The 25,428-nt window shown below is 36.4% G+C and overlaps 1 protein-coding gene across 1 annotated transcript in view; it reads right to left on the bottom strand.

Annotated features, from left to right (window-relative positions):
• The window catches only part of NCKAP5 (NCK-associated protein 5), a 731,767-nt gene that overhangs the window by 247,135 nt on the left and 459,204 nt on the right, over positions 1 to 25,428 (bottom strand). The window lies entirely within an intron of this gene.

Below are 25,428 nucleotides of genomic sequence, written 5' to 3'. Positions count from 1 at the left end.
AAAAAAAAATTAATACCTGCTAAAACACTGAACATTAGTGATACATGAATATTGCAAGTCCTGCCCTCACCATACTCAACATTCTACCCAAGTGCCACAAAAATACCAAACAAAATTTAACCTTTACCTCCTCTAAGGGACAAGCCCTCTCTGTGCTTTTATAATACTCTGAGCTCTTTTCAATAACAGCATCATAATATTATTAATTATCCCTGAATTTATTCACATCAATGACTCTGTCTTGTTTAATCCCTAGCAGGTACTCTTACTAGGTAGGCACACAGTTTTTGAGTAAATGAATCTACTAATTTTTTTTAACTTATATATTCTTTGATTACTTACATTTTCATTTCCTCACAATCCTGTATATACATCTAACTGGTCACAGAGTATCAGTAACAAGCAAGAGATACCTGCAACTAAGACAATCTCAGATTTTAACTGTGACACTTGTTGCTAACATGAAGGACTGGTCATCAGTAAAACAGCTCAATTATTTCCCAAAAGTAACTCTCTGCTCTTTCACATTGAATATGTAGTTCATAATACATATGATGCACTTGTCACAGTAGCTTCGATGATAAGAACATTATCCTAGTGAGGCCAGGGTTCTAGATTCAGTTCTTAGCCTGGACACCATCTAATCTCTGCCAAGACAGTCCACTACTCTATTGCTGGTAGAGGGAGGACAGTACAATTACCTTAAGTGAATAACATAGTTTGCTTGAACTTTCAATCCTTAATTTTTAAATTTCTTTTCCACTCTACTCCTATTTCTTTCCGCAGCAACTCATTTTACTTCCCTGTTTTAAATGCACTGCAAAGATTTCCTCAAGTTTCAAAGTGAAAAGAAAATTTGACTTATTTTGAAATCCTAGAGGCAACTGTTCATGTGGAAACAGCCATTTAGAGCTGGGTTCTACCCAATTGCGCTAACTTTTTTCCTTAGAAAATGCGTGTTTACTCACCTAGAAGTTAGAACATCTAAACACATAAGCAGGGACAATCCCCAGGTTGGTTGACTTTTGATGTTTTTAACCCAATCTTGGCTGATTCCCTGCCCTGGTTAGGAACAGTAAAGCTTCAGTGAACGTAACTGAAAACTGTACTTAAATTGAAACTCATTCCGGATAAATGCTGGAGAACTGAAATTTCTATTTCTTTCCTAGGTGATATATACTTTTAATTCAGCACAAATTTGCCAAGTGTAATATTGCTGCCCAGAAACCACAGTACTTTAATTCACTCATGGGGATGCAATACCATTTATAAACAAATCGAAAGATGTTAGTCCAATTTTGAATTACTGCTTCATAGTCACTCCAGGGCCACCTGTATGTGAGAAGACAGTAACATAAATTTTTCCCAGGCAAGCTGTGCAGATCCTGTACAGGGGATCACTAAATGGAGAGGGCAGGGGAGCAAAAGTATGAATTCAGAGTCTCACTTCCCACATGGACAGAAAAGGATGTTAGTAGGTGTATCTCAAGTGTGTCTGGTCAATAGTGTCAGAATGTGTAGTCCATTTGGAGAGGGAGGTTAAAAGGAGAGAGAGAGAATGAATGGTAGGGGAGAGAAAAAGAGAGAGAGAATCCATGTGCATGAACAAATACCAAAAGCAGATACCTCATTAGTTTTCACTGTCCTGATTAACACACTTTGAAGGCAAGTTGTCACCATATTCCAAAGAACCACAAGAGGGCTACAAAATGTGCTACTTGCCCCAATGGAGTCAGGTTTTTAATTAATGCAAAAATTATATCTGCAATAATGTCAATAAATGCAATAATGACTATAAAGTTTCATTAATACAAAACAATTTGCAATTCTAATAATCACCCATGTCCTTGTAATGTGTCCCAATATAATTCTTCAAAAATAATGAATTTCCATAAATAAAGGCCACTTTCAGTTCTTTGATTTTCTTGAGTACCTTGAAACACTAATGTCCTTTGAGTCTGATACTGATCAAAAAGGTCTTTGAATTACCAAGATAACTACTTTTAATACAAATAAATTATTTAGGGAATAATCTTTATTTATCATTCAATAAATAAAGGTTGGGTTAACTTTTAACATAACAGACAGTTCAATTTATTACAGGTCTTCAATCTTCATTAACTGACTTTCATAGGAATAATAAAAATATTTTAATGTCACTAGAATACAAATTAAATATTAAGAAGACTGTTCTAGAAAACTAAAGTAACAACGTTAAACCTTATTTTTCTCATTTCCTAAAATGAACTTTCTAATTTTACCTTTGTCAAGGAAAAATAAAATGTGGAATGAACAGTAATGTGCATTATCTTTCGTGACGTGTACTAACCTGTTGAAAGTTTAAATCTAGCACTAAAATGAGATTTGCTCTATGTTTGAGATATATTATCTATTTTTCCTACAATTGCTACTGGTCCCTTATAGATACTTGTAACCCTCTAGAAAATACAGAAAATACCACTTTCTGTTCTACAATGTTTTGAGACCTCTTTGGGATCTTCACCCAAAGAAAACTGAATGGTAAGTTTACACTTGATTTTCTTTGGCAAACTCATCTTGATTTTGATTCCCATTTTTGATATATTAATTATAGGGGAGGCAGGCAGGAAGGCTATATTGACCAGTATTTAGTCACTGAAGTTTAGAGTGGTTAAACCAGTGTTCACACTGGACCTGAGTAATGTCAAGGCACTGTACTTACTGGTGCTTTTCTGTTACTATCATTTTGTTTCTATTTATTTATTTATTTCTGGTGAGGATATAGAAGAAGGGTAGGGAAATTTAATTGGCCATAGTTATGACCAATTGTAGGGTTAAATTTTCTGAATAAGAAGGTATAATAATAATAATGGCAAAGAAATGGTTCAAGAATTTATACAAGGTAGTTTCATGGATGCCCACTGGGCAGCCTTTGGATCATATGCTTCATGGGGTATATCCAAAATATTTCAGTGACTTCTTATAAACAAGCAGACATTGTAAGGCACATCCAGAAAAGCCAAGTTATTAAATGCTTGCCCACTTGATCCTTGTGGTCACAATAAAGCAATCCTCTTTACTTCCTAAAATGCATAGGTGGGTCTGGGTGGAGGTATTCTTATGCAGAATAATCACTTACATTTAATAATAATAATCACTTACATTAAGCCTCAGTTCCTTATCTGGAAAATGAGCATATCATATCTGTCCTATTTATTTTGGGGTGATGTTAGGAAGATTCAGTAACTGTTGGCACAGGATTAAAGTCTTAGTACTATCAAGGTATCCCAGCCACTGTAGCATGAATTCAATCCCCAGTCAGGGAGCTAACCCAGATGGCACAGCAGACCTCTCCTGTCTTGCCCTCTACTCCCCTCACTGTGTATTTCAGTAGATCTGCCTGTTCTGCTCCCCACTCTGTCTCTGGTGAATCATCTTATCCCCTGCATCTCTGGCCTATACCTCAGTTCTTGTATGTATAAAAAAAAAAAAAAATCTTTAACAAAAGAGGAGATGCAGTAAGACAAAAATCTAAGTCCTATTAAGATGGTACTTATTTTTATTATGATTTTCAGCAGTTAAGGTCTTTTGAATATTAGATCTTTAGGCCTTAATATGAGAAAGGCAGGAACAGGATTCCTGATAAATATGAGCCCAGCAAGTCGACACTTTACGCAGGCATCTTCTCCTTTGCCTTTTCTCACACGTTTTGGAGAAAGTAATAAAGCACCAGGGCCCTGCCTGGTGGCTCAGGTTAAAGCACAGCACTAAGAAGTTAAAGCCACTGCAGCATGAGTTCAATTCCCACCCCTCCCCGGAGGTGATTCACATGGCGTGGCAGACCTCTCCTGACCCACCCGCTGCTCCCCTCAGCAGTGTACTTCGTCGATCTGCCTGTTCTGCTCCCCGCTCTGTCTCTGGTGAATCCTCTCACCGCCCTGCACCTCTGGCCTGTACCCCAGTTCTGTATGTATAAATAAATAAATCTTAAAAAAAAAAAAGAAAGTAATAAAGCACCAAGCTGCAAACAAACATCAATTGCATTAGTCAGCACAGGGTAAATTATGCTGGAGTAGCAACACACCCCACTATTTTGGTGACTTGAAAAATACTGAACTTCTTATTGTATGAGGTCTGGGCATCTCAGCAGTCAACTGTGCTTTATGGGTAAGATGGTTACATGCTCTAGTTTTCCAGAAAGTCCAGTTTATGTCTATTTTGGCATAACTGTTCATTATACCCTTTCTATTCTAAGAATTGTCCTGGTTGAATCCTAAGTGTGATCCACCTCTCAATGAGATAACCCAATATTTAGGCTGCACCACCCTCTCAAACTCTTTGCAGAGAACTGGAAAGTATTGTAGACATTTCACTGCCTTATTCCAGGACCATCATTTTGGTGTAACATCTGCGTTGTTAGAACTGAAGACCTATGTGGAACCACCTCTCTATGATTGCCCTCCCTGCCTGTCTGACTGCACATAGCTCTTTCCAGCTGACTAGATGCCAAAGCTCAAGAAAGGCAAACAAATATTGGTCTTGTCAACCCTTCCTCATTGGGTGTTATTTATCTCCCTCTGCTGGGTGACTGAGCTGTCACTACTGAGACTCCTCTTACTTCCTCCTGATTGTCACCTTCATTTCACCAGGCCAGAAGGATTGCCAATCTCAGCAATTAGTCTTTCCGAGCTCTCTGAATTGTCCACAAATGTTTTCCCTCTGATCAGGGAATCTTCAAACACATATGTTCAAAGTCAATTTTGCTTTGAAGAGAGGACTAGCAAGACTTCAGTGTGACAGTTGATAGACATGATTTTTATGCAGCCTAATTTATAGTAAATACCTATAAACAGGTAAAGCACCTGCACTTCCACAAATCTTTTGTAACCTTGCAAGTTTTATTAGCAAGGTAGAGGTGGTTTCTCAGTAGTGTTAGTGGAGGGACATATCTATGTTTCACTACTCCTCTTCTCCTAGTAGACATTGTTTAAATGAGAGTCCTGACTCAAGTTACAGTAACTGCCATACTTGATCCTGAAGTGTAGAAACTTGTCAAGATTTAACAGGTACAAGTGAAAACTGGGAGGGAAAGTTCAATTTAAAACATGCTTCTATGTTAGATAAAAAAAAAAAAAGAAAGAAAGAAAAGCATCAGAGTAATAGTCTTATATTGGAACTTCAGAAAAAAAAATGTATGTTGTCCATCATAATCATCTAATATTGGGATAGAGATATTTCTGCCAATTACCATAAGAAAGAAAAAAATGATACTTTCCTTCGCCTTGCCTATTCAACTATCACACATCCTGTATCTCTGGCTCAAGTCCCATCTCCTGCTTTCTTGATAATTTTGTCCCAGAGGAGTTTCTTACAAGCTCACTGAGTGGCATTTTCCCTGAAAACATTTACCAAAAAAAAAAAAAAAAAATTTGAGAGTTTTATTAAAAATTCAGCTATCCGAGATCTACTGACTTAGAATCTCTGGGAGTAGAGACCAGGAATCTGTAATCTTTATAAGCATATTCTTGTATGCCTGTGTGCATATCTCTGTTTTAGTCTCATTTCCTCCTCAAGTACCATATGTCAACAGGCATGGTTCAAATAAAATTATAAAACCAAGAAAGTTCAGTTTTCTTAGTTCTAGAACTATTTTTTAACATTGGTGGGAACGCAAAGTATGTCTCAAGTATTCTTAGGTTATCCATACCACTCAGTGGGCAATCAATTTATCCTGGGTGAATGGAATCACCAAGTTGAGGAGTTATATATTGATATACTTAATTTGGAGAATAGCTGATATTGATAAAAAAGGAAAGAACATATTTCAATAAATCTGATTTTAATTCCAATGGTAGAAAAAACTCAAATATAACACATGTGATGTGAATAATCGTTCCCTATTCATTCACTGATTTACCCACGCATTTATCTATACTTTTATTTGATGATCTGTTGTTATTATGAAGTTGATAAACAGCAACTTGAATACAGGAAAAATTCCAAGTGTGGGAGACAAGCAGAGCAACAAATGACCTACAATTTTCTAAGGAGCAAAAGAAGATGCTGTGGATAAGAGATGGCTATAGAGGTTCTCTGGAGGCACTGACCTATACAGGAGTTTTGAAAATGAGTAGGACTGCTTGATGGAAAAAGGAATTTCAAACCTAACTAATAATTTTGTGTGCAACTTTCAACTTTATTGTCATGAAGTTTGTTAATAAGACATATACAATAAGTATGTGCATACTACTCTATGTGTCTATGCAAATGTGCTTTAGTTTAGCATGGATGAAATTTTAATCATATCCAAAGCATTTAAAATAACTGTTAACCAAAGTGGTAAAGGTGCTTTCAACTGAATTATACATACATTTATGGTTATGTTCACTATTTCATGGAAGTTTATTAACTACATTTCAAACAGTGCCAACTGGGGCTTCCAGATAATACTCCCCAGTGGGTACCTATTCCTCTTTGGATCTCCTGTCTGTGTTTCTTGACCAATCTATTTATTCCCAATGATTTCAAATGCTTAGGTTTCCTCCAGTATTTAGAATACGTTCACCATGACCTTGGATGTCTATGAGAAAACAAAAACTAACCACACATCAGAATATTTTGTGAAGAATGTTATGATAAAACTCATACCAGTAACTGAAAAATTTCCCCTCCATGAGGATAATGTTAAGTAAGACCCAGTTGTCTTCAAGTATTTCTTATTGTGGCATACTAGCTTTTTCACAGCATTTTTATTGTACATTCCTGCCCAACAAAATAGATGTTGGAATACAGTGACTTTAGGCCAAAATAGTGCCCATTTATCTGGAATTTTCAATGTTACAAAAAGAAGAAGAAGAAGTAAGAAGAAGAAGAAGAAGTAAGGCTACTTGGGGAGGAAGAGAGGGGAGGGTAAAGAACCTGTGCATAGATGTTAAATTTGAACATGTTATTTTATTTGAAAGGTAAAAGCACCAGGGAAAGCAGCACAAGTTTCAGATTATTTTGTAAAAGAAAATAGATAACAGAAACTAAGCATTGATAAAAACCCCAAACCTGGGTGCCCAATGATAGTATCTTTAAAATGTAAATAATGAGTGATAATACGCTATGTTGATAAAGAGTGTTGAAATAAGACACTGTACATAGATATGCACAATAGTATCTATTTTCTACCTTAAAGCTGTGTTGTCTTGGGATTTCTTGATCCCTGGTTAAAGTCCTCTTCCCCCATACAAACGTGAGAAACATGGGCCGACCTCTGCTCTCCTTGCATCCATCAGTGTTATGTAATAGCGTGAAGACTCAATCTATACTACACAATGTCACAGACCAAGAATTGTAAATAGCACATCTAACTTTCTTCCAGTCATTCTTGTCTCCCCCAAACAAAGAACACATTTAATTGTAAAATACAGAGATTTCTTCCTGACTAGGAAAGAAAAGGATAGGGCTCATCTGCAGTCACTGGTTAGAACATGGATCCCCTAGGATTTAATTATCTCTCTTAGACTATAATAGGTCATCTAAAATGATTTTTCAGCTTTTCTACAGTGAAGAAATTGATTATCAATGTTGAGCAAATCATATATCAGTGTCTTTCTTTATGGATGAGTATGAATGGCAACCACAGCCTGGCTTGGGAGTTGTCATTATCATGCAGTGGTTAGTAAGTGCAGCTCCTCCAGGCAGAAAGTGCATCAATACAGAAAAGGGGATGTGTGTCCTCACTGACTGGCAGTGTTTTTAGCAGTACTGATTTCTATATTACCTATTTGGACAGATTGGATGATTATCACTCTGTGAAGCATGTTGCTGCTTTGCTTGCTTTAACATAATACTCTATGGGAGGGATTTCAGTAAATCCAAATAATCTCAATGGCAATGCCAATCAGAAACTTTACAGACAATAAGTCCCTGAGCCCTCTTTGCCACAGATACTACCAGCTTTTGGGTTCCATCCTCTCCCATGAACCTGTGCTTATCCTGCCTTTTTCGGCACCTGCCACACCCACATTTTATCAGATGTCTAAAAGTTAACATCAACTTAATCAGAATAGACTCTTATTTTTTACCTGCTCTCTATTTAGACAGATCTACTTTTTTTTGTTTCTTTTCTATATGTATTAAAGATTAACTTATTTGTTCTGCTCTCACATTTTCCCAACCTTACTATCATCTCACTTTAATATGATTTTTGCCCGGATCAGAATGCTCAAAGTAATTTCTCATCACTGTTAACGGAAGAAGGGGGAGGTCCCAGGTTCCCTTCAACACTCAAGGAAGGGTAAAGAAGTTGGAGAAGATAGAGGGAAAAAAAAAAAAAAAAGGAGAGAGGAGACCTGGAGGAGGCACTTGAGGCAGAGAAACATGTGAAGAGGGTGTGCTTGTTTCTCAGCCTTGGACTTTTATCAAGTACTTGGGATGTGAAAGCAGAACTTAAAACAGATGTGGGTGAGAGACCATGGGGAGGTGAACTATGGCAGCATTTATATGGCTTTTGGTTTTGTTCTTTTTCTTCCAGACTTTTTCTGGCCCAATCTGCCTATTCTCATGGGTCCCCACCAAAAGGTGCCTTAGACTTATGCAAAGTTTGTGGGCCTCAATGGCCCTCCTTTATTCCAACCCTGTTTAGTTGAACATTTACCCACAAGGGGATGGGGAACAATGGGTGTTTCATGGAAAAACCATTTTATCTATTCTTTGCCTATATTTCTCTTTACTGCACACTAATTACATTAAAGTTCCTTTACATGAAAGGCCTTATGCAGTAGAATATGTTTTGTCTCGATACAGTGAATCGTAGAAGCTTTTTTTTTTTTTTTAAAGATTTATTTATTTCTGCATACAGAGCTGGGGAACAGGCCAGAGATGCAGGGGGCAGTGAGAGGATTCACCAGAGACAGAGTAGGGAACAGAAAAGGCCTACTCATAAAATACACTGCTGAGGGGAACAGTGGGTGGGTCAAGAGAGGTTTGCCAGCCATGTGGGTTACCTCTGAGGTGGGGATCAAACTCATGCTGAAGTGGCTTTAGTTTCTTAGTGCTGTACTTTAACCCACTGTGTCACCAGGAAAGGCCTGCAGAAGCTATTTTAAGCAGCCACGTTTGTGGTTCCTGGGGTGCCCCTCACCCTGCATGGCATTATTATCAATGGACTTCATTGTTGTGAGTGAAGTGTGTGTCCCTCTTGGCCAGCTCTTTTTGTTCCAAGATTTGCTCTCCTTGAATTCTTAATTATATTCTCCCATTTCTTCATCTTACCTGACCCTTTCTGTGTTTCCTATGAGTTCTCCCTCTTCAACACCTGAAGATGATGTGGACCTCTATCTCCCATTCTCCTTCTCTCTACTTCTGTCTTTTCCTCTAACCTCATCTATTATCTCCTCTGCTTCAACTATGCAAATCTAAATCTCTAAGCCCATTTCTGGCTGTCCAATAACCTACTGGACTTGTTTAACTTTATGTCCCACCAAAACTCACTTCCAGCATGTATTCCTTTACCAGTGTACAGCGTGGAGTCTCTAGACTCCATCTTCCCTGGCAGACCCACTCTGTCTACCATAGGCAGCTTGTCTGCCCTTTCTTATTCTTTCCCAGGAGGTTCACGAGCAGGACAACTGGTCACTACATCTTGTCAGCTCTCAGGTTCTGCAAATGAGATGTATTCAGAGTACTTCGAACCCCCTGCCAACAGTCTGTATGGGCCTTGGCCATGTCAAGTTTTGCTGCAGTTTGCTGGACTCTAAACTACTCCTCTACCTATTGCTGGTCAAAGGTCCAAGGGCTGCAGGCCTGCTTGCTACACCACTGGGAGCAAGTCACACCATTTCTCTACCTGTGGTAGCAGCAGCAGGAACTGCTACTTCTGGGTAGATGCTCAGTTTGACCTTGACAGATTAAATTCCAACAATGTTTTGCTCCTAAAAATGTTCCTTTTTGTTTTGTAGGAATTTACTTCCCTTAGGTAAAATCCCTCTATGCTGTGATTGTTTTGCCCTGATTGACAAAGATACCACCATTTTCAGTGACAGGATGAAAGGTTTGTAGTACCTTTGTCAACTATGTTTCTTTCCTACAAAAGTCCTATCATTGCTCAAATACTGCCAATTCTTCCCCACTCAGTATCTTCCTCTTTCCTTAATCAAAGGCTCTCCCTAGAGCAAACTCTGTGTCTTCATTGAAATGCTCTAGTTATTCTGCTACACTAACCTGCCACCAGGCCAATCCCACCCCAAAATTAACTCTGCCCATTAAAGAATATAGTAAAACTTTATATGGCTCCATCTTCACTGCCCAAGGATTAAGAATGAAACACCTTATAAGGTATTCGAAACTTCTCCTTATGACCTTAATTCTCTCTTTTCCTCCTCACAAACTGAATGTGCAGTCAATCCTAGCTTCGTAAAATTCATTCTTTCCATGTTCCCCTTACTTCCTTGCATCCAAACCTACTTTTCATTGTTTTCCCTTTTAGGATATTATTCTTCTTGTCCCAGTGAAGCTCTTAAAATCCTTTAAGAATCAACTCAGATGTAACTGGAAATTTACAGGCCCAAATGGATTTCTCTCACATTCTAAACCTAACCTACATGGCTCAACATCCTCTTTCAGCTGTGGCCTCTTTGTATGTGTGCTTCTGCTTAGCATAATCTGGCACCTTGTGATTTTGCTGAGAATACCATTCTCCATGCTGGACCTCCTTCTGTGTTTTGTTAAATTGAGAAAACCAGAAAATCACAGAATCACATTCACTTAATATACCTGTGATTTCATGACTTTCTGATCCATAGGAAAGATTTACGTTTCTAAGTGGGTAAATATATTTATATTAGGTTGAACCATATGAAATTGTTGATACTTGATCATTTTTTTATCTATAAAAATTACAGTTTATAATGTTCAACCTAATAAATGCATTGAAAGACATTCTGTATATTTTTATAACTATGTTTTCTATAAAAAGGCACAATAGACAAAAATACTTACATTGGGATCAGCTTCATGACAAAAACTTTGTGACTAACACTATAATAGCAAATACTGAGTTCTTATTGTATGGTAACCACTGTGATAGCAATATTACGCTGACTATTTTTCTTTTGTGTTTTAAGTGGCTTAGCAAGGTTACAAAGCTAGTAGACTATAGAAGAATTGAGATAAGGCAGGCATTTTAGACTTTCTAGAATTGCTATTTTGACCATACTTTAAAAAAATAACTTTTCTTCTGAGCTTCTAATTCCTTATTCCTTGGCCCATTCTGGAAATACAAGGAAGAAGAATGTATAACAATATAATCTAAGGCATAGCTCAAATCCCTTTTCCTCAAGCTTTATCCACTAAGCCTTTGCTATACTTACTGTACTACTACTTGACATTCCTTTATCTTTTTACCCTTTATATAGGACTTGGCATATTGCTTCCTCTTAGTTCTATCTATATATTTAAGTATCTCAATTAAATTGTAAAGCTCTAACAGGAAAATGAACATGCTTAATTTTCTTTCTTTCCCAGAGCAAAGAGAGGACATTTGATTTCCACCAATGACAATCCATTTATCCATTAATTCCTGGATCTGAATATTCCTGGTTGTAAAGAATACAAAAAGAAACACAGTTTACTACAAAGGAAATTACTACTGCTTAAATTATACTGCTTAATGGGGACATCAACAAGTGAGTCAACACCAACAATGGTATATGCTAAGTATCCTTGGATAGGTGATGCTGAGTGATCTAAAGGCAGGCAAGTAGACCTTCTGATTGTGTGTCTGGGACATATCTTACAAAGAAGGGCTTAAAGAAGTGATAGGCTAAGCTTAGAAAGGCAGATGAGGATTAGTTAGTGGATGAACTTGTGGAAAGTTTACCCAGAAAAAAAAAAGACTAGCATGCACAAAGACAAAGGAACCTGAAATATTTGAGTTTAATTGTTTGACTTGGTTCAGAAACAGTAACAAAGAAAATATAGGAAAGAAAGGAAATAGTAAATAAAGGAAAAGGTAAATAAAAAAAGGAATAGTAAATAAAGGAAAGATCCAGGAATTAATGGATAAATGGATTGTCATTGGTGGAAATCAAATGTCCTCTCTTTGCTCTGGGAAAGAAAGAAAATTAAGCATGTTCATTTTCCTGTTAAAAAAATAAAGGAAAAGGAAGAGAGCAAAATTTTCTTTTGAATTTCAGAGAATCTGTATAAATAATAAAGCAGTGGCCTCATCCTAACCAAAGAAACCTGATAACCTTAGAGTCACTATCCAGGTTCTAGAATGATATCCATTATACCAATATCCAGACCCAAATACTAAAAAGAATATGGTGAGAGGAAAAACCAGTCATCATCAAAGTCTAGTGGCTTGTAGTAGGTTTTGGAAAATTTCATGCAAAGACTTATGAAAATAAAAAAGTTTCTATTTCTATCTGGTTTGGTAATAGAAGTTCTTTAGCTGAACAGATGGTACAGTTCACCAAAATCTGATGGAAACAAATCTTCTTAATCTGTATTAAGAAATAATTTAGCAGCCTTCTCAAGAGATTTGAAACATTCTTTGTCTAAATACAAAAACAAAGAAAAAAAAAACAAAGTGGACTTTTGGAATCTATAGTTAAATAGTATTAATGCTATAAAAGAAAGTAGAGTCTAACTGCTCCAAAATGAATCATAATGAAATAAGAAAAAGTTTTCCAAGTCTGGCCACATTACTGAAGATGTTTAGTGTAAGGAAGGATTTTACTGTATTTTTTAATAAATGTTTGTGTCTGAAAGTTTCAGGAAAGGATATCTGTGTTTGGCCAATAGAATATAGCTAATGGCCACATCCAAGGCTTAACAGAGAAGACGTATGCTTGCCTAACCAGGAAAATGCACTTTGATGGAAAACTAGGAAATATAGCAATGCAATATTTATGGATTACATCTCAAATGAAAACCCCTTTTAATATGTTATTGAATGACATAACAAATTTATAATGCCTTCTACATTTCATAAATTTGCATTGAATAAAGGCAAAGGGCAAGAAAACTACCCCATTGTTAACTGATTGATATACCTTGTGAAATATGTTCAGTATTTATCTTCTTTCCACACCAATCTTCTATTTTTATTTATATGATTATTTCCTGACAAACATAATATGAATGGTGTCTGCAGAATTTTTATTAACGAAGTACTAAGACAATACTTCTGTACTTATATAAAAACCATCTGCTAATGTCTCATGTCAAATCTATTTATATTATTATAGTTTTTCCCTCTTATGTTTTCTGAAGACTGCCATTTCTCAATAAATTAATGCTGGCCACCTTCAAGGAAGTTATGCATGCTTTTAGCATTTCCCATTCTTTGGGAATGGGAATATTCAGATTCCTCTCAGAAATTCCTAAAACCAAAGCAGGGTCAGGGTTTGGAAGTTGTAATATGCTTTTCTTTTCCTAATGCAGAACCAGAGGGTTATGCACAAATACAGTATTTCATTTTGCAATTAAGTTCAGGTGAGTTATTGAAACTTTAAAATGTGAAATATACCACAATTACCATTATTCAAACCCCTGTAATTCTTCTTTATTTTTGAATGGAAACATAACTGAAGGGACTATAGTCTGATTACAGACTACAGAAAGGTATGGCATTCTTGACTGCAGATTCTGAAAAAAATCTTTCTAACATTTTAACTTTTCCTCATTTAGTAGAATACAGACTTAGTCCATAACAAATCCTCATGCCCCAGAACTTTTTATGCAGTATAGTTATCCCCTCCTCCCTGCTCTTTCTGGACAAATGGGAGCAGTAACATTGAGGAAATCTCCATGATGGAAGTACATATTTTTTTAACCAGAATAATTTTCATAAGCAAAATCATGCTGTAAAATGGGTACCACTTCTCACCTGCCATTTAATTTTTCAGAGTCACACATAATGAATGGTAAAGGATTAAAGAACAGCAAATCAAAGCTCTTAATGGAGGACAAGCAAGGACAATGTGGAGAGTGTGTTCAAGCTTTCTCAAATCCTTGCTTCAAGGAAGTTTTCTCTAATCTTTCAACTCTTAGTTTTTATCCCAGCAACTCAGTAAATATTTGTTGTCTGTAACACTATCATACAATCCATACTGTTTTATGCAACTGTTTTACATGTGTTTCCTACCTATACCCAGCACAAGACAAAACATGGCCATCTACTTCCTTATCCTATTTATGCTACTTGGGAAAGCATGGGCCCACCTAAGTGTGTACCTGCCAATTAGGTTGATGTAAGGTGCCACACAGAGAAGACAACTGAGCTCCTGTGGGCACACTAAACTGTTCCTGTTTGGTTTTCAAATCAAGATGCTTCAGAGTATTTAGATACTGATTACTAAGGGATTATCTTTTTTAAGAGACAATGAATTAATTGCATAAGGATCTTGTCAAAGAGGCAAAAGAATAAAATAGCTAATAGGTTCTGATTCCAGAAAGGCTGAATTCCACTTCTACTGAATTTAGTATCTCTGAGCCCTATGGCCTCATTAAATGGGGGTAAGTACACTTACCACTTGTGATAATGACATGACTAAAGAATTCAAAGCACTTAGAACTATACACAAACACTCTTGTTGCTTATGTGCTCAATAAATATGTTAACAATTAACAAATATCTTTGAAAGACAAACCTCTCAAGATATTTTTCCATTTTGTGGGTACTCAGTATAATACAGACATACACCTTCAGCTACAGTAATGTAAGGGAAATTGTATCTTAAAACTAAATGAGCTCATGGTTGGTATTAAGCAAATACACAAAACAGAAAGTATGATAGGTGGAAGGTGCTTAATAGATTTCTAATTCTTCTAGCCTTGTTGATTGAAAGTTAACCATTAAATTTCACTTCTTTGTTGAAATTATTGCCTATTTTAACGTAAAGATTCTTGGATGGAAAACATCTTAACGAAAGAAAGATGTCTGTATGTAAGAAGTAAAATAAACCTGAAGTATGATCCTCTTTCTTCTACTTTTCTTTTTTTTTGTTAATTTATTTACTTATGCATACAAGAAATGGGGTGTAGGCCAGAGGTGTAAGGGGGGGTGGTAGTAAAAGGATTTACTAGAGATAGAGTGGGGAGCAGAAGAGGCAGATCTATTGAGTACACTGCTGAGGGGAGAAGTGGGCAAGCCAGGAGAAGTCTGCTGCACTAAATGGGTCAGTTCCCTAGCTGGGGGTCAAACTCATGTATCTATGGGTCAGCTTCCTGGCCAGGGATCGAACTCACATAGTAGTGGCTGGTGATTACTTAATAGCAATGTGTCTTTAACCCTTGTACCACCAAGGAGGCCCCCTCTTCTGCTTTTCATATGGGATTAATTTAACTTCATTTTAACAACTATAAAATAAGGATATCTTACTGAGTTTTGACTTGGAGTGGAGATGTTATAAGAAAAATATAAAATAGGGTGCTTGATGTAAAGAATTTTAGAAGGCACTCAATGTGTTGCAGCTCCCATTTATTTTTATAATTTCAACTCACTAAGATTACCAGAATTTTTTTTTTAAGGGAAGTTAACTGATAGTGAAAGTTAGCAGAATATGTAAACCTAAAATATAACTATAGTATTTCAGCACATCCACTCCAAAACATAACTGTAGGAGTTCCAGTTCATAATATGATGCTTGGGTACATTAAATTTTTTGAGCAGTAGGCACTTGAATTTAGCAAATTCAGGGAGAAGTAGTCTCCAAATTCCCTTTATTTTCCTATAGACATATCTTCCAAAAGGAACTCAGTTGTCATAAATCCCCTCCCAGGGCATGTGATCAACTATGAGATAAACTCTTTTTACACAATGGGCAAGAAGATGCAAAACTACCATAACTCCCATCTTTTCTTTTAAGGACCCATTTGTCTTTCCTAAAAATTGTTTACTCTCCCCAAAAAGACCTATGTCCCCCTTTTCTCCCCTTTCCCTATTAAGATGACATTCAAGCCTGAATTCCAAGCTACCTCTTTGAGTTACTATTTTTTTTTTTTTCTGGGCATCACATGTACATGTTAATAAACTTCTGTTAAGTTTTATCTTTTAACCTGTATTTTATTACAGGGTTCTTAGAAGAGTGGAGATAAAAATAACTTTCCCTCCTCTTCTACAGGGTGTTTTGATAGAGGAGACAGGAAAGAAAAGAAGAACACTAGCTGAAAATGTCTCTTTATACATCTGAAGTGAGATGGCTACAGGACAACTCAAAGGGAAGCCAACTTCACCTGCTTTGAATCCCAGGCCCTGATCTTTGTGTGACTGTTTCTCCCTTCACACTATTTTATGCCTTAATTAAAGTTTCTTAATTAGGTTCTGGAAAAAAGCCCTCCAAAATTTCAGCCCTCAATTCTGATTATTCTTTGACCTTGAGTCCCTAAAAGAGAACGATGATTCACACAAGATTGAGCAGGAGGCCTTTTGATTGTTCCTCACACTGCAAAGAGACACTAGACTTAGCTGCAGTGAGCACTAGTTGTACTATGCATACTCACAATGTTACTTTATCATACTCTGTTAGATCTGTGAATATTTTTTGTGATAAGTTCTTTTTTTTTTTAAGGATTATTTATTTATGCATACAGAACTGGGATACAGGCCAGAGGTGATGAGAGGATTCACCAGAGACAGAGTGGGGAGCAGAACAGGCCGACTGACAAAGTACACAGCTGAGGGGAGCAGCAGGTGAGTGATGAGAGGTCTGCTGCACCATGTGGATCACCTCCAGGGAGGGCAGAGATCAAACTCATGCTGAAGTGGCTTTAGTCTCTGGCCTGTACCCCAGTTCTGTATGCACCAATAAATAAATCTTAAAAAAAAAATTACTTTCAGATATGCACTCCTAGAAGTTGTGTCTGTCTGTCACTCAGCCTCATCCTTGTCCACCCTGTGCCAGAACTTCAATCCCTGAAACTTGTCTCTTGCTCCTGCTGCACTGGTCCGTGGCAAACTGTCATTTTATTTAATTCTGAATTTAGAGTTAACTCTTTTTTTTACTAAAAATAGCACATTTAAAAAGATGTTGAAAATCTCATTTACTTGTACTTTGTGCACTAAATGTAGAAGAAAGTCATACACTTATTTTCAACAATGATAATATCCCTATATTGAAAACAACAGCTGTGGAAGAAAGTAATTAACATGATTTACTATGCAGTCATTCTATCATTACATGCTACTTGGAAATCTAGAAGCAAAATTGAGCGCCTTTCATGCTTGCACTGATTAAAAAAAAACATGTTTTTTTCAATCTTTTCCTTTTATTTATCAACTGTACAGGAATAACAGTTTTGCTTATTTATGCTAGAAAATTTTGGATTTGGAATTCATTCCCCATGGCCTGATACAGCTATTTAGTATATGTACCCAGCCCCACATACCATGTTACAGACACTCTGCACATATTTCCTGGGGTGATAATGCATTTGATTACATGCCACAGAGAATATGATGATGGGTTTGAAGAGCTAACCAAGTCATGCTTGATATTTCTGTCTGTGCTTTTAGGTGTTTTGTAAAAAATGGTAATACTCTGGCCCTCCCTGGTGGTGCAGAGGGTTAAAGCACAGTACTGAGAAGCTTAAGCCACTCCTGAAGCCACTCCCGGCTGAGTTCTATCCCCGCCTGCCCTGGAGGAGATCCACATGGCAAGGCAGATCTCTCCTGACCCGCCTGCTGCTCCCCTCAGCAGTGTATTTGGTCAGTCTGCCTGTTGTGCTCCCCACTCTGTCTCTGGTGAATCCTCTCACTGCCCCGGCACCTCTCACCCTACGCATCTCTGGCCTGTACCCCAGTTCTGTATGAATAAATAAATCTTTAAAAAAAAAAATGGTAATACTCGGGTGAATTAGTCCAATTACCACCCTTGAGAAAGTGACAAAAGAAAATGAGTTTTTTCCCTTCACTTTACCATCCTGATTACCTGCTAATTTTTTCCAACTTCATCCTTCTACTGTCTTTTGTGGTTGAAGATTGATGTGGCAAGAACATTTAAAAATAGAAAAATACCCAAATTTTCCCAACATTGTATAAAGTGGTTCTCAGGGTCTTTGTCTCCAAGGATGACTATATTCTGGCTGATATATAAAATAAAGCATCTTTCATATAAAAACTACACAATTTGTGTTTATTTTTTTACAAAACTTCAAGAGCAATCACTATTTTTGAGAAAGTAAAGGCTTTTTAGTTTGCACATTTCCAGTACTAAAATATTAAGATCACACTACTCAAAGAATCATGACTCTATAGCATAAACAGTGTAGGGATATTGCACAAGGCATCACTATTAAATTCTGAATGGCTTTGTATTGTGAGATGTGCAATATATTGTCACCACATACTGCTGGGTACTGTGAAAAGTGAGTTTTTAATGAGAACTGACACTTGGTTAATTATGGCATTGGCACCCTTCTAAATGTTAGTAAGGAGAAGGCTATTAGGAATGTTTCCATTAGAGTTACAAAAGACCAAGTATACTGTTGAGCTACAGGGATGCTGGTCATTGGGGTCTGTGCAGTGTTAGCATTTCTCATCACAGACATCTAAAGTCATAGTCAACTGCCAATATTCTTTTTTTTTTTTAAGATTTATTTATTTATTCATACAGAACTGGGGTACAGGCAAGAGATGTGGAAGGTGAGAGGATTCACCAGGGACAGGGTGGGGAGCAGAACAGGCAGATTGAGGAAGTACACTACTGAGGGGAGCAGCGAGCAGGTCAGGAGAGGTCTGCCACGCCATGTGGATCTCCTCCGGGTCAGGCGGGAATGGAACTCATGCGGAAGTGGCTTAAGCTTCTTAGTGAAGTGCTTTAACCTACTGCAGGGAGGGCCAATATTCTTTTTTTTTTTTTTTAAGACAATAATCAAGTATCACTGTGAAAACTTTCCTGGCCTTGAGAAAAAAAAAAAAAAAGGCATTCCAGCAGAAGGTAATAATTAAAAATGAGTTTAGAATTTAGGGGGAAAAAGACTTACAACTCAAATTATATTTGCTACTATCCTCACAAAATATAAAGACTTCTTGGGAAGAAGAAGGAAAAACATGCAGCTTTATTTAATGGCATTTGAATTTATTTTATTAAATTTTAGACAAAGGAGGACTTGTTTCAGAGGCTGTATAAGGTTAGAAGGCTAGCGCTGAAGATGCCCAGGCAAGTAGCCTGATGATGACTCTACATTCCTTCGCCAACACCTTTGTTATTTTGATCCTAATCTTTCCAAAGGCAAAATTCTCATCATTCTAGTCCACTGTTTTCCTTTAAGATACACAACCCTTTTGATGACTATTTTTAGCTATGTTCCAGTTTGGAATTTAGTCAGACCTCCAGCATCACATCTGACTTAACCCTACCTCCTTTGTTCTGCCTAGCTCCTTCCTACATCCTTCAGGATACCTACCAGTGTACAATCCACTCCAATATACATTAATATAGAGCTGTGTATCATGCTAATGAATGGAAAAAGAGACTCACTTTTTTTTGGAATTGAAGGTATTTGGGAGGGCAAGACATTCAGTCCGCACAGCTGCCCTTTCAAGTTATAACAGAGAGGCCCTATGCCTAAGTCCCTTGAGTTAGTAACTGTGAAAATGACTTACAGTATCAAAAGTATCACAAGCATGGATATATGAAGGTTCTACTCACACACATTAGTTTACACCCATTATTCAAGCTCATTGCTCCTTGAAACTACATGTTAAACATCCTTGGGTTTCTTTCGCACTCAGTGCAATTCCTAATTTAAAAATATGATAGGTTATAAGCCACTAAACACATTGTACTTGAACGCTTCCCAAACGAATTGCATGTGGTAGTTATAATTTAAGAGTCTCTATGAGGAACTATTATCAGTACCTCCCACCATTTACTAAATGAAGTAAATTAGACAAGTTAAGTGACAATCACAAGATAAAGCAAACTGAAAGTGATAGAGTAGAATATGCAATCAGGAAGTCTAAGAGTCTAGTATCCAAAATGCTTCATGTACCAGAAATTATATAGGTAACATGTACAGAGACTTCTAGTCTAAGAAAGCAGGCTATGCTGGGGCTCTTTGATTCTTTCAGGTTTGATGTTTTTCTGAATCTAAGAAGTGGTTTTCTTTTGTCTAAACAACTTTTTTTGTTCAAAATATGATCTGAACTACAATTTACATACGATAAATAGTTCATTAAAATACTAAATTAGTGAAGTTATTACTTATTAAAATTTGTATAGCATGATGTTGAATTGCTATATGCTAATTTTATAGATCTCAGAATAGAATTCTTAACGTATCCCAGAATGTACCTTCTCACTCATTTCTAACATTTCCATTCTTATAGACTTTTATAAAAGCTAATAAAACATTCCAAAATAAATTTTTAGATCACTATTGACTACTTATACAATCAGCAAAGATCAATAAATCATTTAAGTATTTTCCTAAAATGGATCACATATTTTAAAATTTTCTTAATATGAGTTGAACATATGTCAATTTCTCCATGACCATTTAGAATAGTCACTATAATATAAATTTCTGATCTATATATAAGCTGACATATCTATCCTCTCTCTACCTATATGCCATGTATATTCTGTATTTTCTCATTTGTTACTTGTCTGGCAGTATTATTACAAACTTACCTCTAAAATTATTTATATTCATATAATATTTCCCTTACTGCTTTTTTAATGAAATCAGAAACTTTATAAATAAGTGGACAAATGTGTGTAAAACAGAAATAAACTAATAATAAGTAGGCAACATAGCAATCTACAAAAATAGAGTGGTGAAATTTAGTATGAGATCTTGAGACATTTCATTTACTTAACCACAAAATCTTTTAGATTTCTTATTCTCGACAGTACTCTAGAAAGTTGAAATTACCACACATATGAATCTCATATATATTCTATAGCAGAAATTGTAGCATTAGCTAGAGTAATGCCACTATTGGGTATTTTATGGCAGATACTATGCTAAATGTGTCAAAAGCATTATGCAATTTTAATTTGCACGAACTTCTGAAGTAGGTTTTATTGTTTCTAACTGAAGACTATAATTCAGAAGCTATAGAAATAAAGTAAGTTGCCCCACACCAACTTAAATATGATAGAGCAAGAATACAAACTCAAGACCATCTAACATAGAATAATACTACTATCTTAACTGTGTAAAGAGAAGGGAGAGATTAATTCAGGTAAGAAAGACCTATGTTAGCTATGAAACTATTCCAGCTCTTATAGGCTGTCTTCAGCACCCTTAGGCTGCTATAACATAACATATACTGGGTAGCTTATAATCAGCAATCATTTCTTTCTCACAATTATGAAGATTGGGAAATACAGAACCAAGATACCAAAAGATCTGGAATCTAATGAGGGCTGAGTACTGGTTCATAAGTGGCAGAAGGGATAAGTGAATTTCAATGCTCTTTTTTAAAATATGGGCACTCACCCCATTTCCAAGGATTTCAATTAGAAGTACATGATAATAATTGCCCCATGGCATATCATAATGCTCAAGGGGATGCAGGAAGTTTAAAAAAAAAAAAAAAGTGGAGCAATTCACACACTGCGAGAAAAAAAACCTGACAGTCATTCCTATTTATTTTCTTGTTTCAAATAAGCCATAATCGACTTTAGAAACCCATTTGACAAAAAAAGAAATGTTAACAAGAATTTTTCTGTTATATAGCTTAACCACTTAGAGAAGAAAATATCCCTTAGGCCCTAGTGATATTGGTTGCCAAATCAAGAAAATCCGCTTAGTTATATACACAGAAGTCAATGAAAACAGGTAGCTGCAGAAGCTGTTAGTCAAATCCCTACCCTACATATAAACTGTGTATTTTAGAAATGTTATTTTCTGGTACAGATTCTACTTCAGGCAAGAAAACAAGAAGTTGAGCTCTGAAAAATTTTTCCATCAACCCACAGACTTTAAGAATCGATTTGAGATGGGAATGACTTTGGGGGTCAAAGAAGAATGTGAGGGTAGGGGCTGTTCTTCCAGTGATGGATAAGCACCTGGAAATCAAAGTTCCTGGCCAAAATCTCAAAACCAGTGCTTCTAGAGTCTGGGCAGGCAAACTAAGTTAAGGGGAACATCCAGCTCATCTCCTTCTGACTATACCTACTGTGTGGAGTTTACCCTTTGTCAAAATTTACCTAATTATCAACAGAAATCATAGCTCAGATTTAGAGATAGCCTCACATTCTGAAATGGGGAAGAGATCCATGGGCCATTTGAATTTCCCACCCTGACAGCTCTGATCTTGAAGACAGGCAGGTGGCTCAAGGTAAGTAAAGGACATTCTCACCAGCCATTGTGTGAGACGAGGTTGACATATGGAAATCTTGATAAAATGTAAAACCTAAGCTACTAAAATACTGAATAGCTAGTTTTCATTATCAAATCATAAGTGCATCTGATACTCAAGACACATGGTAAATTTTGGGAATAGAGGGGGAGACTGAAGATACCAGTTGTACATATTTTTTGCTAAAAATATTTCCTTCCCTATAAAGAAATGCTTCAAACTATGTCTTCACATGTTGACATGGTCCTTTAGGAGGTACAGGATCATGGCAGTCGTTTTGAGAGATTGCTTTTCATCAAATTATCGTATCCAACACTCTAAGACAGTGGATGGCATGTCTCTACTGTCAACAAACAGGAGCAAATCCAGTTCACTGGACAGTACTGAGTATTAGTCAACATCTTGGTCAGTAAGAAAATAGATCAAGCACTATATTGGTTTCCTATAGCTACTGCAACAAATATAATACAAACTAAATAGTTTAAATAATTCAAATTTGTCCTCTTAAAGTTCTGGAAGTTGGGAGTGCAAAATCCAGATGTCCAGATGTTGCAGGCTTTTCTTTCAACTCTATGGAGAATTTGTTTCCTTGCTTCCTCCACCTTCCAGTAACTATGGGCATGGCTTGACTGTAGCTGCATCTTTTTTTTTTTTTTTGCCTAGCCTTCAAATTGCCTTGTCAGTCTTTTGTTCTGTGTATCTCTGTTATAAAGATAACTGCAATTGCATTTAGACCATCCAGAAAATATAGGATAAGCTCCTTTTCTCAAGTTAAAAAACATCTTTTGCCAAATAAATATTTATTATTTTGTCACATAAGATGTGACAGAGGAGTAGCATATGGACATGTCTTTTGGGGTGCTATCATTCAACCCACTACAGGTGGAAATTGAGGCAGGTCACAAAGACTGTGAGAGTAAAAGGCCTCTAGAACCTAGAGCACACTATAGGATCTTAATTCTAGGAAACCTGAGGTTTTAACAGGGTTAAATAAATGAATTGAAGAGGACAAGACCAAGTTTGGTCACTGAGAACCTGTTTTTGGATTTGGAAAAGAAAGTATAAGTAAGTAGCCACAGCTTAGGAGTCCTATCCATAGTCTATACCCATTCCCAAGGGCCTGACGAATACCAGGGCACTGGGTAAGACTAGTCCTGACCCTGTGGTTTTAGGTATCTTAGCTGAGACTTTTAGATCACTTGACAGGTAAAAATGATTTTGCCAAAATATACATTCATTAATTACGAACCTCAACAGTTCCCCATTAGAGGAAAAATCTGGGTTCTGAAATTCTCAGCATGTTCTGCATACCATTTAATTATGTGATTAAATGCTTGAGGAATACAATTGTTACAAAGTAAAAGGTTCAGTACCCCTAATCAAAGAAAGACTTTCTTCAATATTTTCAGTGGCACACTCTAGGCCATGCTGTGGGAATCAGTAAGAGCTGGTAAGGATCCTGGGATGGAATTATATTACTATGGAGAAGAGCTGGCCTTCCAGTTGGTGGGGTTTCCCCCTGATGTCCATCAGCACTGGATGGAAAGACCTAAATTTAGATTTAGATCATTAGATTATTCCTCTAATGGGGAACTATTAAGGTTCATATTTAATGAATGTACATTTTGGCAAAATCATTTTTACCTGTCAAGTGATCTCCTAAAAGTCTCAGCTAAGATACCTAAAACCACAAGGTCAGGACTAGCATTTCTTTTAGGCTTTTAACATTTTATGTAAATATTAGCCTATGAATAAGTGTTGGAATACTTTGTCATGGAACTAATTTAACTCTGGCAGATAAATAGAAGGTAAGAGTTAAAAAACCCAAGTTTAATGGTGCTGAGTATGTATAATCATGTTTACCCGTCCTCTAATCACACTTCTGCTTCTTTATAAATGAATAAATCATGTATAATGTCAAACATTCCCTCCAAGACTTCCTTAGTACAATTTAACATGAATAAAAAAATTCCTGGAAGTATTCTCTAATTGTTGTAAAGTTACATTATGAACCTAGAAAGATTATTGACTACCTGTTGTTTGCACACAATGCCTAGTTCAGATTGGCTGTGTAAAAAATGCTTGTATTTTGTTTATATATTTGAAAGAAAAGACACTGTCTCACATCTTATTCTACTATATGCTTCCTTGTACTCTCCTCTTACTTTGTAACAGCTCAATGTTGAGCTCACAACTTGAAATTATATAATTTAACTGGTTGGAAAGATAGGCCAATTCAATGATATCAATATTATCAACAGAAGTCTTGATAATACATGAGGATGTTACTTCCGTTGAGATGGAATTGTATCTCATTGAAGATTAAAAAAAAAAAAACTATAGAAGGGAGTGCCTATAAACTTACCTCTATAAATATGAAAAATTGGTTGCTTGATATAACTATCTTTGCAGACCACTGCGGGGAAAAATATCTATAAAGGGAACTAGGAAGTTTTTTATCCACAACTAAACACTCATACTAATATGAGAACAATATTTAGAGTATACGGTAAAATTTTTGTAAATCTAGGATAAGACTGAAGCAGTGCCCCAGAAGTACAAATAATGAAGGAAAGTCTGATCAATATAGCTGCATTAAAATAAAATATTCTATTCATCAAAATACACAAAATTTTGAAAAAGAAGATCACAGAGTAAAAAGATATTTGCAACGTGTACTACCAAAGAAAGATTGCTATCCTACAGATAAGTAAGAAGATAACCACCCAATGAAAATTTAAATAAAGCCCATAAATAGGGACATTGCCGAAGAGGAAGGATGGCCAGTGCCATAAGTGATGGGTAAATTGAAATTAAAACCGCAATGAATATTATTTTACAAACACAAATTGACCAAATTAAAAAAAAAAAAGGTTCGCAAAACTGAAACTTGGCAGGAACTAAGCTGTAGAATTTAAAGTATTCCCCGTGAGAGCGCAAACTGATGGAACCATATGAAAGAGATTTGGCCAGATCTAGTAAAGGTGAAAATAAACTTAGCAAACAAGCCATCAATTTCATTCTTACCATGTACATGCCCTTCTAAAAGTTCTTTTACCTATGCTCAGAAGGTCTGACCAAGAAAATTCATAGATATATTTCTTGCAAAAGTCACACACACAAAAAAATAATAATTGGTA

Source organism: Condylura cristata, unplaced genomic scaffold (assembly GCF_000260355.1).
Source record: "Condylura cristata isolate star-nosed mole 26May11 unplaced genomic scaffold, ConCri1.0 scaffold00002, whole genome shotgun sequence".
Lineage (NCBI taxonomy): Eukaryota > Metazoa > Chordata > Mammalia > Eulipotyphla > Talpidae > Condylura > Condylura cristata.
The sequence above is the reverse complement of the archived record's forward strand: the minus strand, read 5'-3'. Positions and strand labels throughout refer to the sequence as shown.